Raw genomic sequence first — 12,059 nt, forward strand, 5'->3', positions numbered from 1 at the left:
TGAAGAGTACATGAACAGAAAAAAATATTATATCGCTAAGTTGGAGTTAATTTGTTACATGACAATATAGCACTGAATTGGAAGTGTGTAAAGGAATAAGAAAAGGATCAAGAGTGTGGGGCATTGTTTAGTTAGTAGATACAACAGGAGACAGTGGAATGCCAGGAGCCATCTGCAGATCCTAGAGTCTGGGACCCTATGAGCATGGGCAGAGCTGGCTTGCTACAGAGAGACATTGTGTCCTTTGGTCAATACCCAAGCTCTGGGAGGGAAGAGGTCCTCTTTGAAAGACCAGGAGGCCAACATTGGGAACCACCAGCCTGCCAACTGAGTGTGTCAACTCAGTCCCATGTCTGTCACAGAAGGACAACACATGAACTTCAGATGGCTGGGAAATGTGGTAGTCTTTCAAAGGCTTCCACCCATAGACTCTAGACAATTCAGATTGCAAGGGACAGAAATCCAATTCAAACTGTGTACACAACACATAGCTTGTGATCAAAATGATATTTTATTTCTCCCAGGCCCTGTAAACTTCACTTGGTAACAGGTGATAGCATCACACTCTTCCTGAGTGGTCCAGTGGTACAAGGCTTCTATTTGGATGAAATTATGTCCCCATATACTGCAGAAGCACAGATCTTATGTGCTTCAGTAAGTAGACACTTTCTTAAGTGTCTTGACATTTTGCTGTGCCTAAGTCTATCCAGCATTTTATGACCTATGACCTAGTATTCCACCCATTAGGCTTAGCCACCAAAGTGGACATTATCTGGCTTCACAATCGTGCTGCAAGACAACCACAGAACTTCAGTGACATATGACAATGTTCTGCTCATGTGTCTGTGAGTCAGCTGGGTGGTTCCACTGGGCTTAGGAATGATCACTCAGGCATCTACAGTCAGCCATAGGCTGTCTTAGGAGGCTTGGTTGACCTTGGCTAGACTGGGCACCCTCGCATATCTGGGGAGTTGTCCTGGCTTTGTTCCTGATGTGTCAACCTCCTTCAGAGAAGCAAGAAATAGAGCAAAAGTGAGCAAGGTCCCCCGAGGCCCAGGCTTAGAACTATTACATTGTCATTTTTCACTACTTTCTGTTGGCCAAGGCAAGTCACAAGGTCAGCCCATGTTCAAGGGAAATAGTCTTCACCTCTCAATGGAGAGCTAAGGAAATTGCAAAAGATATGGACAGAGGGAAAAGTGAAGAAGTAGAGCCACTTCTGAAACCATTCCACTGCACAGCATTGCTCTCAGGGGCAAGATACATTTATACGTAAAATTGAGCAGCATGCCAGGGACGTTCTGCAGTATACCAGAATTGCAAAGTGCACAGGTTATGAAGTAGGGCACAATGGTTAAGAATTAGGACCACAGGGTCAGATGGCTGGTTTCTTTTCCTCCCCTAACACTATGTGACCTTGGGCAAGATTTGTAACCTTTCCAAGTCTCAATTTCTCCACCTAAAAAATTGGAGACAATAATAGAATCCAAATTCTACGTTTATAAAAAATAAATGATAACATGTACTATGAAGGGCCTAACACCTGGCTTCTTCATAATGTGCTCAAATAACACCTATTATTATTAGTTTTATAATAAGGAGCCAAAGTAGGAGGTAAGGCCCTGGATCCACCTTGATACCATTGTTACTTTCAATCCCTTTAATTCACTCTTAGTTTTAGTAAAAGTAGAGGACAGGTTCAGGAAAGGAAAAAAGAAATAATGGAGAATCAGTCCTCATGTCAATTAGTTATATGTCCTTGTGTGCTCCCTATTTTGCCCCCCAGATATCACTGTTTTGAAGTGGACTAGCTTTTGCAAATAATCTCAGATGTAATCTCAGATTTAATCACAGGGATTTTCAGTGTATTACTGTTGAGAATAGTGAAAAATCAGTAACCATATGAGATTGGATGAAGAAATTATAATATTTTATGTGATGGAATACAGTGTGATGATTAAAAAGAATGATGTCATAGGGCTAGGGATGTAGCTCAGTGGTAGAGCACCTGCCTAGCATGAATGAAGCTCTGGGTTTGATCTATAGCACCAAAAAAAAAAAATTTTGTAAGATAATGATGATTTATTGCTTAAAAAGCAAGATACTGTGTTCTCAGTGATCACCTTTTCTGATTCCTAGCACAGCTGTAGGTGTGCCATGAGAGTTCAAAAATGCCTTGTTGGTGGATACAGAACATTAGGATTTTAGGCAATCTCCTTATGTATTAAAGTATCATTTTGCCAATCTCAACTATTTGAATCTATCTTTCAGCTTCAACTCTTCTCTTACTCTAAATGTGATCATGAATAAACACATGAAAACATGCTCATCCTCCTTAGTGGTCAAGAGCAGGCAAATCAAAATCACGCTAAGATACCACTACACACCTGCTAAAAATAAAAGGATAGACAATACAAAGTGTTGGCAAGGAAGGGGAGCAGAGGCCACTTATGTACACTACCTTGAAAAGTTTGGCTTAAGCTATAAAAATCAAACACGCATGAATGTATGGGCCAGGAACAATGGTTCACATCTATAATCCCAGCTACACAGGAGGCAAAGATATGGAGGATTGAGGTTCCTCAGGGGATAAGAAGGTATCCCTCTGAGAGTTGCCCAATTCCCCAGAGGTCTTGGGGTGCTATTTAAACAGGCATAGCCCAGTTCCTGATGGCAGAGCCCAGTCTTGCAAGAGGTACTCAAGTTGCTTTTGCTGAAAAGCACTGTCTCCTTCCTTGGGCCCACAAATTAACTAAAAATGGGAGAAGCTTGGCATCCCTGTCTCCATTTTGTATCTGTGTTTGTGCTAAGTCATTCTCTTTATAGTCACTTTGCAATCACCTTGGATTCCAGAAAGGACAGAACTGATAACATCTTTTTGACAAGGAAACCAGAGCCACCTGGAGCTGCCACCCTCCCAGTGAGAACAATTCACATCCCAAACCAGAGGAATCCAATCAGTCAGGAATCAGATTACTCCCTCCAGGTGATAACTTCCCAAAACTAGACCAGACCACCTGCCTGACCAAGACTGCTCTGCCAGTCACAACCACACCTGTGACTGGGACTGTTTAAATATGCATACCTTTGTCCCCTGCCCCCAGTTCTTTTGTCTACTTAAATCTATAGCTTATGTCTGTACTCCGAAGATGGCTGAGGATGAGCTGAGTGCTTACTCTGCCCCTTCCCATGGCATGCCCAAGTCATGTAATAAATCTTCTTTCTCTGCCTTCACCATGCTTCTTTATTTGGTGTTTAGGGGCAGGTGCCTGGACCTGGCGTATGGACTCTCAGGAGTTTGGGCCTTAGGTCCAAAACCCCAGTTTCAGTCTGGCAGTGAGCTGAGGCTAGCAGAAGCCCTAGTTGGGGAATTTTTGCAGAGCCCACACAAGGTAGGAGGCACCCATCCATCACCCTGTGGAGGGGCACTGGTGGCCCTTGGGAGAGGGTCCCTCTGCCTGCGATGGAGATAGGCAGACATTTAGAAGTGAACAAAGCTCCTCCCAGCCCCCACTGAAGGAGCTGTTTGTTTCCAGAGGCTTGATGGAACAACTAACTGTAAGCTAGGGAGCGGAAATTACACAATGGATGTTGAAATGTGGGCTTGTTGAAAAGTTGTCACTCCAGTAATGAATGTCCTATTTCCTGTTTTTTTTTTTTTTTTTTTTTTTTGGCTGAAAGTTAAATGCTGGGCATAATTAGCTAGTAAAAAGCAAGCTTGGCAGCAGAACAAAAATAGCACATTTTGGGAGCCCAGGCCAATTAAAATTGTTTATGCAGTCATTTAGCAATATTTTTCTCCAAACTGTTATGACCAGGAAATATGCAGCATGAGACTGTAAGGCAAGTTCCTCCAAAGAAAAATGGCCCACACATTGATCCTTTAAACAGCCTGCATTCCCAGGGGATTGTATAATAAGAACGAACACTTCCCTCCTCGAAAACTCCTTGGGCCTCCTTGGATCTTGAGAATAGCATCACTCACTTGCCATAGCAGGCCTACAACATGCTAGTGTTAAGATGAGCCAAGTTCCCCTATATGTTAGAGGGGTTAGCTATTGTGGCTTTAGCTGCCTAACACAGTCATTTAAATCATCTGGCCAATGCTATAATCAGACAAAGAATAGGAGACTTTTTTTTTTTTTTAATAACCAGACAGTCTGGCTGGTGGTAGGATTAGTTGCTAGAACTCAGCAAAAAAAATTGCCCTTGGCCAAGTTTGTTTGACTCCAGGTCCTTGTGCCATTGCTTTTTGTCTCTGACAATCTTTCATCTCTGGGACTCAGGTTACATCTTTTTCTTTCCCCTCTTTGGCTTCCCTGTCAAGACCTGCTTTCAAATCCTTCATTTATAGTAGGGCATAAGGGTCTGATAATGCCTTTAAATGTTAGTCATCATAGCTTCTGGCTGAGATAAAGCTTTGATTATGGAATTTCAGATGTTGTTCCAACTGGGTCAAGGAATAAAATGAGCAGACTGGAGGCAGGGAGTGTCTCAGCATCCTAAAATTTTCCCCAAGAGAAAGAGACTGTTTTATTAACTTACCAGGTTAACCCACTTGGCTGAACCCCTTTTTGGCTAATGGGAAAGAGATCTTGGAGCTCTTCCCTCAACTGTAGACAGTGTCCCAGATACTCTAGGACATTTGTCTTAGACCAGCCACCTCCTGGACCAGTGTTCTGGATGCAGCTCACAGGTAGCTTACCAGTCCTGAGGTGAGCAGGCTGAATTGGACAGAATTATTCAAACAGCAGAAGTCTCCTTTCTTCCTGCTCAACCTCTGCTCATTTCAGCAATCAATCATTCATTCATGCACTCACTCATTCATTCACTCATTCACTCATATAGCAAGAACTTATACACATATATGATTAGAAATAATAATTTATCTTGATATTAAGGGCTTTCCTTGGCTTGACCATTGCAGCCTCCCTGTCTTGCTTCTTCTGTGACTATTCATTTTTCTGAGTTTGCTAGAAACTTCTGGCTTCAGAAACACACACTGAACTTTTCTACTTTAGTGCTTTGTGCAGCCTCTGTCTCCTGCCTGTGCTCCTCTGTTTCCACATATCCAGATCATTCTCCATGTATAAAGCCAAACTGAACCCCACTTCTTACCCACAAACATCTCTGATCTCAGTGGTTTCTTGTTCATGTGAACTCCTAAAACAGTTATTCCTCAACCTGTACATGGCCTCTAGTTAAGAACTGCCTTTGACATGCCCTGAATTGCTCTGTAATATGTTTTTTTAGGGGGTGGGGGTTGGCAAAGGGCAGTATTGGGTTGGCATTTGGGCATTTTGTCTGAGGGGGCTCCTGGTCAGCCATTCCCCCCCGAGCTGAATGAAGTTCCTGACAGTAGTCCCACCCCTGAGTCTCCACAGGAATTTCCTATTACCCCTCCACCACCACATTTCCTCTCCTCCAGGCCCCACCTCTGAATCATGAGTTCCCTGCTGGCTTCTCCACTTCAATAAGCATTTCAAGTTTCAGATAAGAAAGCCCTATGAGGTTGACTCCTTAGCCCCAAAAACCACACCAAAAGACTTTATTCTGGTTCTGCAGGTAGACGTGTGGCAGTGGTTACAGCCCTTTATAATTAGTCAAGCAGTGATCCTGAAAGGCCATCAGCCCCCTGTCATTTATTCATTCAAAAAATATTTTCTAAGCTCATCTACAGGCCAGGCCCTGTGCTAGGCCCCATGGAGCCAGCAGGAAGCAGACCCCAGGTTGTGCCCTCCCTCTCTAAGGAGTTGGCAGTCTAGAAAAATCCAACATGGCGATGCCGGGAGAGAGTAAAGGTGTCCCATACAGATGAAATTCTGTGTTGTTTCCCAATACCAGTCCAGAAGCAGGGCCCATGATGCACTTGTACAACATTTCCAGAGGCTAAAAGTTCTATCTTTATGTGTCACCCAAGACTGCAGAAATCTCAGGGTGTTCCCATTACCTGTTAAAATTAGCAGCAATCTTAAAAAAAAAAAGTGCCAGTCACAATACTTAGGAAAATTCTTCACGGGTTTCAAGAACTAATTCAGTCATGCCTGCAGCTTTCCGCAGGGTCCTTTAACTTCCTGTGTTTAGAATTATGCTACAAAGCAATGACTCAAGTGCAAATGCAACTAGTTGTCACTTACTGAACACATACATGCCAATGCCAGGCCCGGGCTGCAGGTTCTACCTTGTACTCCTCACCCAGGCCTAGCAGAGAAGTCTGAAGGCCAGAGCGGTTCTAATTTACCTTCCACTGGGCTAATAGAACCTCTGTTGGGTCTCCATTCCCAGAGTTTCTCTACCCAGGGAACATCATTACTTTTCTTGGCCCACCTTCAGTGCCTCCTCTTGTGGTGTGGACAATCACCTATTTTAGGTATAGACTACTAACCGCCCCACCCTTCTTTGGCCAAAGGCAAGGCAAACTAGACCCAGCTGATGAGGCTTGAACTTGACTCCTCAGAGGCTTGGTTGATGCTCATGGAGCCTCACTGCTGAGTTCCAAATTTTCTAAAAGTCTTCCTTTTCTTACACCCACCACAGTTGGTTTCTGTTGCTTGCAACCAACAAACCATAAACCAAACTATCATTAATTACAAATTGGTGATGACAAAAGCCACCTTTCTTCTTTTGTCTGGACAGAGAAAGTTGATGCCGTCCTGGAACTCACAAACTCCCCTTTCACTTTGTAGAAGGAAAGACGCAGGCGCCAGGACTCTGGACTGTATGACATTAGAGAGAGGAACTGCCTGACAAATGGTGAGTACGCCAAACGTACGCTTTCAGGGAAGCAAGGGTTGCCTGAGCACTATCATTTGGGTCCAGTTATGGTCCAGGCCGAGGCTGCAGGTGACAGTTCCACCTTGCTCAGCGCAGTACACGCACCACGTCAGGCCTATTTTCCAGTGTCAGCAGGGAAATGGGAGACTATTAAGGAGGCCCCTTATCAGGAACTGAGCTCACTGTCACAAGGGAAGCAGTGGCAATTAGTATGATGGCAGCCATGAGGCAGCCCAGCTCCTGGGGAGGTGAAGAAGAAATTAGCAAAAGGCCTTTTTTTTGTTGTTTTTTTTGGTGGTATAGGAACTTGAACTTAGGGACTGGCTAAATAGGCAGGCACTCTACCACTTGAAACATGCCTTCAGCTCTTTATGCTTTAGTTTATTTTTCAGGTTAAATCTTGCTTTTTTTTTTTTTTTTTTTGGTGTTGGTGGGCAGGGGGAAGGGAGCGGTCTTAGACCAGCCTCAGACTGCAGTTCTTCTACCTATGCCTCCTTCATAGCTGAGATTATAGACATGTACCACCATGCCCAGTTTGTTAAAATGAAGCCTTGCTAACTTTTTTGTCCTGGCTGGCCTCCATCCTCACTCCTTAGTCCCCTCAATCTCTGCCTCCCAAGAAGCTGGGATTATAAGTGTGAGCCAGCAGGAGACCTCTTAACTGAGAGGTCATCCTAGGCCTCAAGATGGCCAGGGCCCTGGGCAAACACTGATGGCCCATCCTCTGACTGGGAAGATCCCCACCTATTCCAGGTTACCTTGTGATCTGCCCTCCACACACACATCTGCTGGCATTGCCTCTGCCCTAGTTGCAAATGCAACAGTAACCCTCTCATTTGATTGGTGCCCTCACATTGATGTCAGGCAGACAATTAAGGGCCTAAACTTTGGGGATTGGAGTGTTTGGGACAGGTGGATGAACAAGAAAGACATTGTCTTTACCTTCTGGGGATTTCAATCTAGAAGAAGCTATGAGTCAATGTGCAAGGGGCCTTATTGTAAAGAAACTCTCATGTAAGTCTCATTGCTTCTTTCCCCTTTCATTCTAAACACACACAAATTAAAGGAACCAGATATGGTCTACAAGCTGGGAGTCCCATTTCCCACTCTACAGAGGTTCACTGTGTGATCTCAGAAAAATATCTTTGCCTCTCTGAGCTTGGATTTTTCTGAACTAGAAAATGAGACAGTCACTAGATGTTCTCTGATTAGTCCTGGTCCTCCAAGAAGCAGAGGCCAAGAGGAGACTGAACGTGCAAGGACATAAGGAGGAGAAATGACTGTGAGAAAAACGCAGAGGGAGCTGAGAGATGCTGAGAACACCTGAGACCACAATGCAGGTGACTCTGAATCAAGAAGACAGAAGCATCATAGACTGACCTGCAGTCTAAGGAAAGTTCAGGAAAGCCATTAGGGAGATATTGACTAAAACTAGTCGCCAAAGGCACCCAGTATCTCCCAGGAGGAGGCTTGCCTCAGGGTCTCCTGATGCACTCTGGCACCTGGGAGCCACCTTGGGATGTGTGGCCGTAGAGATGGATTTGGGGACCTCCTGCAGTTAGTGTCTGCCACCTGCATCCTTTTGGTGACAAAAATCTCTCCACATCTGGATGCTCTGGTGTTCAGTGTGCCAGCAGACCCCAGACTCATGTGAGCCTGAGAGGGTCTGGCTGTGCCTTGCCCAGCAGGCTGACCCCCCACTCTGGCCCCCCTGCAAGGCAGCTGCTCTCGGGCACTCCCTGAAGGCAGTGCTGGCAGGATGTTTTGTTCATCTGACACTTAAGGATCAAATGCTTCCTGTCTCTCCTATTTCTGGCCTGACTTTGGTCTTCAGAGGAGGGAAGTCAGGGGCTTTAGTTCCCCTGCTGTCCTCTTTGTTTGAAGTGAAGCCAAACAACAGAGGCCCCACCCTGAGCACATCTGGCCTGCCCTTCCTGATAGCCCCCAAGCCTGAAAGCAGCTTGGCCACCTGCACCTCTATGTGTGTGTCCACACGTAGGAAGTGGTGCACCCTCAACTTCAGGGTGGATCTGAACTCAGAAAAAAACTAGACTTGACTTTCTGTTCCTACCACTTCCCAGGTGTGGACAGATGATCCTAACCTTCTCATCTATAAAAAGGGGACAAAAATACCTACCTTAGACCCAGGTACTGGTGACTCATATCTATAATCCTAGCTACTTGGGAGGCTGAGATGGGGAGGATCTCGGTTTCAGGTTAGAACGGACAAAAAAGTATGCAAGACCTCATCTCAACAGAAAAAAGCTGAGTGTGGTGTTGTATGTCTGTCATCCCAGCTATATATCACAAAGCTTAAAATAGGAGGATCACAGTCCAGGCTGGCCTAGACAAAGAGTGAGACCCTAACTCCAAACTAATGAGCAAAAAAGGACTGGAGGTGTGGCCCAAGCACAGAACCCCTGCCTAGCCAGCACAAAGCCCTAACTTCAAACTCTAGTACCACCAACACCAAAAAAAGTGTTATTAGTGGTGGTACTTTTTCAATGCCTCCTTGTCACTCTCATCATTATTGCTCTCATCAGTACTGTCTGAGTCATTGAGGTCTTAGAAACATCAGCTGTCCCAAGGAGACATACAGACTTGGCCAAGGATACCCAGGAAGCCAAATGTCTTTAGTGGCTAGCGCTTAGGAGGCTAGGTTGGAGAAGCCTGTCACACTCAGGTCTGTCTCATTCATTTCTGTACACATGGCTTCCCTCTTGGGTGTGTATCTCTGGTCCCCTGAGCTCATGGACAATGTCTTGGACCTGGCCTGCCATGACGTGTGCAGAGAAGAGGGTGGTGTTGCTGTGATGACAGGGCATTCCAGGCACTGAAGGAACTGATTAGGGGGGATGACAGACAATGCAGGAGGCAGTGCCGGGATGCCAAGCCAGGTGACGAAGTGCCTCATAGACCATATTAAGGAATTGGACTTGACCCTGAGGCAATGGGATGCCCTTTAAGGGTTTCAGGAAGAAAGTGATGTGATCAGATTTGTCTGTGAGAATAGTTTACTGGGGTTAGCCTCCCATCCTGGGGACAGCCTGACCCCTGGAGAGGAAAAGATGAAGAGAAAGGTCTGGAAATACCCCCACCCCTTACAACTATAGTCCACTGAAACTTTCCCTGACCTGTCGCTTCTGAACAAAGGCCTCAAGGCCAGCTGGAACGAAGCTTTGTTGATTACTCACAATTCCCTTCCCAGAGGACGGGCGCTGATGTGTTTTCTCTTGATAACACTGGCTCCTTTTCGAGCAATAGGACTTCCTGCCTGATCAGAGCAATTACTGCTCCTCCATGGAGAAAATACTTCAAACAAACCCAGCTTTAGTGTCTGTGAGGGTAGAGGTGTTTGCTCACTCACCAACCATCAGCCCTGGGTTAAAGAAGATTGTGTTCTTAGATGCCCAGTGCCAAGTAACCAAAATGGTGTTTCCAGTTCTGCTTGGTGGAAGATGCCAATGGCAAAAGGGGACCTTTCACCAGGGAATTTGGGGCCCATACTTCCACCCCCCAGCTAGAACCTGGAGGTACTAGCTCTTTTGGTCCCCAACTCCAGCTTCTGGAGTGCTAGGGGCCTACTATAAAGAACAACCCCAAGGTTTGGTCTACACTGGACAAGTCCCAGCTGCTCAGATCAAACTCAGTATTCCCTGCTCTTTACACCGGAGTATAAACTGCCTTTTGTCCCACCTTGAAAATAGAAAATTCTGCCCCAAATGAGCACTCCTACCAAGGACCATTAGTTGTCATACTGTGTCCTTTCTGATATCTGCCATTATCCTTCACTCCTTCGCTTGAAGGAAAAGGATGAGGGGACGATAACACTAGTTAACACTTTTCTGGCTCGGGCAGTGTGCCGGGCACTGTTCTAAGACTGTATATATACTATGACATAGTTACTATGATTATTTCCACTTTTTAATGACACATTTAGGACACAGAGGAGTTAAACTTGCCAAAGGTCACACAACCAGTACCTGGCAAACCCAGGCAGTCCTGGCTGCAAATTCCATGCTTGTAATCAATACAATTACTTACTTTCAAAACCATCCTGCTTTTCCCCCAACCCATGCCTCCATCTGTGCCAAACCCTGACTCAACCTTACCTCTTCAGGAAGTTTTCCTGAACCTACAAATTTCTAGACAACAGGGATAGTCATTTCACTCATCTCTGCCTTGGCACTTTGTACCTAATTGATGCTCAGAATAGTTGCTACCTCCACATTGTGACCCGTGGAGCTTACTCTGTGAGCACTCTCTGTGTTGCAATGTGATGTGCTCGTGACCATCCTCACTGTGTGTTTATACGTAAGTGACTATTTTTGTCCCAGGGACATTAAAATCCTGCAGCCTTCCTTAGCAGGAAGCTTAGCCCAAAATAGATCCCTCCTCAGTACTGTTATCTGATGTTATTCACTTTCCTTCATGCTAGGTGTCGTGGGTAAAATATTGGCTCCCTCCAAATGCCCGAATGCTCAGAGCCTGTGGATATGCTGGACTGTGAAGCAAAGGAGGACTGCCTTTACATGTGGAATTAAGGCTGCTGCTCAGATAACCTTGATTCCCAGGTGGGCGCAACATAATCACAGGGTCCTTATAAGCAAGCATTCAGAGTCAAATCTGAAGATGCCACACTGCTGACTTTGGAGATTGTCTCTGCGGCCTCCTGCCCCACACGCCTCTGACACCTTGATCTCATCCCCAAGAGACCATTTCAGGCTTCTGACCTCTGAACTGTATCACAAAGTGACTAAGTTTGTGATCATTTGTTACAGCAGCCATTGAAAAACTAATATACTGGTACTGGGTGTACAGTGGTGGAAAAAACCACACACACAGGTCTCTGTCCTGACAGAGCTTGCTGGACATTCCCAGTGTGTGTGGGCGGGGGTGGGGTGGGGCGGGGGGACAGGGCTCTCATCTGGCCAACAGTCTCTAAAGCACAATAGGTCCCAGAGGAGTTTCTGGGGCAGTGAGAGATGGGCCCTTTTTGGGGGCCAAGAGACTGTCAATGGTGCTGAGAGCTTTCCTGGGCTTGACTTCCCTCCCTGGGCTCTTATTCATTGAGTATTTATGATGCACTGTGACTATACTAAGTATTTTGCATATACATCTAATTTCATCCTGGGTCATAGCACTCTGAAAGAGGTATTTTTATCCGCATTTCCCAGATGAAGAAACTGAGGTACTGAGAAGAAAAGTGACTTTCCTAACAGCACATAATTAGTAGGTGGCAGGTGTGAGCCCAAGACATCTCACAAAAGCCCACAAGGCTGTCA

This window comes from Castor canadensis, chromosome 1, assembly GCF_047511655.1.
Source record: "Castor canadensis chromosome 1, mCasCan1.hap1v2, whole genome shotgun sequence".
Lineage (NCBI taxonomy): Eukaryota > Metazoa > Chordata > Mammalia > Rodentia > Castoridae > Castor > Castor canadensis.